We start from the raw sequence: 2,290 nt of genomic DNA, 5'->3' as shown, positions 1-2,290 counted from the left end.
TACATTTTTGGCGAACAAATTCATTTTTGGAGTGGTCGATATCAAAAACACAAATTGCAATTCCCATAGCCTTGACACTTGTTGGAAAGTTGAGGTTAAAATTTAATGTTTAGTTTCAACAGAAAATACCTGACATCAGATACTTGCAGAGCCTTCGCCTCAAAATTCAGTTAATCTGTTAAAAACAATCAAAAACAATATAGGCCTAGAGATAAAAAGCAGTTTGATATAGTGATATTGATGATATAATAATAATCATTCATTAATTATCAACAATAATTAATCAAACAGTACTACTACTAGGCCTAGCATGCCTTTATCTAGGGCTAGGCCTAGACTAAAGGCCTAGAGATATAGCCTAGCCTTCCCAATATTTTTTTCCTGGTCGACAGCTTGAAACGCACGCTTACATTTTTGGGGAACAATTTCATTTTTGGAGTGGTCGATATCAAAAACACAAATTGCAATTCCCATAGCCTTGACACTTGTTGGAAAGTTGAGGTTAAAATTTAATGTTTAGTTTCAACAGAAAATACCTGACATCAGATACTTGCAGAGCCTTCGCTTCAAAATTCAGTTAATCTGTTAAAAACAATCAAAAACAATATAGGCCTAGAGATAAAAATCAGTTTGATATAGTGATATTGATGATATAATAATAATCATTCATTAATTATCAACAATAATTAATCAAACAGTACTACTACTAGGCCTAGCATGCCTTTATCTAGGGCTAGGCCTAGACTAAAGGTCTAGAGATATAGCCTAGCCTTCCCTATGCTAGGCCTCTGGGCTCACATAGGCCTACCAATACTAGTATTACTAGCCTAGGCCTAGTACTAGTTATAAAAATTGTATCCCCCCTGCTGGCCTAGGTTAGGCCATTATACTATCTAAATCAACAAATTTAAATTTAAAAAAAATAAAAAAGTTTAAAACAAATATGAAATAATCTGAACTAGGCCTAGGCTTGGCCTAACCATTACCCTGTTATTATTGAGTTAGGCTGTTCAAGCATAGCCTAGGCTTGGACAGGCCTAACGATATGGCATATATGTAGCAGACAAAGCCTAGCCCCACCTCCTACACAGCCATTTCTACCCATCCTGGCTATACACTGCACTATTCTAGGCCCCTCAGGTCACCCATCCATGGCATTTGGCTGGCAATGTTCGATTTTTAAATTCAATTTTGTAATTAATCTAAACCAATAATCATTTTTAAAAAAAGTCTAAGAAAGGACCAGGCTTAGTATTGTATTAAATAGTTTAGGAATTTGAACATAAAATTGATAAAATACTTACTTTTTATGAACAAAAACAACTCAGAGCAGGACAGCCTGTCATATGCTCTCACCCATTGTGCAAAAATGGCGCATTTTAACTTTATAACTTTTATCACGCAGTTGTCCAGAAACCTGTTAATACTGCATTCTGATTGGTCAAACAAATCCCAATTGGAATTAACACAATCCAATTGGATAATTGTTATCCAATTGGAATTTAAAGACAATCCAATTGGATAATTGTTACCCAATTGGAATTTAAAGACAATCCAATTGGATATTTGTTATCCAATTGGAATTTTAAAACAATCCAATCGGATATTTCTCTTCTAATTGGAATTGAAAAACAATCCAATTGGATATTTGCTATCCAATTGGAATTTTAAGATAATCCAATTAGATATTTCTTATCCAATTGGAATTTAAAGGCAATTCAATTGGATATTTTATTTACAATTATTTAAATCAGATAATACACTAGAATTAAATTTAAAAAAAAAAAAAGTCAACAACATCCCAATAAAAATTAATAAGGCACTAAATTTGATATTACACTGGAATTAACATTGTGTTTACAATTATTTAAATTAGATAATACACTAAAATTAATTAAAATTTTATTTACAATTATTTAAATCAGATAATAATCACTTAAAACAAACAAGCACCAACACATTCATTTCAATCGTAATAAAGCACATTTGTAAAAAAGACCGATTATGGCAATAAAAGGCAACCTCTCACTTATTTAACAGTTTACAAATTGATGGGAAGGTTGACTTCTTATATCGTTCTGTACGGCAAAAATATTCGTCAATTTTTCCCCCATTTCTCAGTGACCTCTTACTTAGTTCACCCCTCCGTTTTCTAATTGCATTTGGCACAATATCATTAAGCGTTTTGGCAAATTTCATTAGAAGTTTTTCTCTTCTCTCATCTAATCGTGTCAAATTTAGGGCTTGTAACGCAGTAGGATATGAAACATAGTTCTGGCCAAGAGTTACT

Source organism: Anneissia japonica, unplaced genomic scaffold (genome assembly GCF_011630105.1).
Source record: "Anneissia japonica isolate Jap-2015-1 unplaced genomic scaffold, ASM1163010v1 scaffold8218_len373358_cov135, whole genome shotgun sequence".
Taxonomy (NCBI): domain Eukaryota; kingdom Metazoa; phylum Echinodermata; class Crinoidea; order Comatulida; family Comatulidae; genus Anneissia; species Anneissia japonica.
This window is presented reverse-complemented; position numbering follows the sequence as displayed.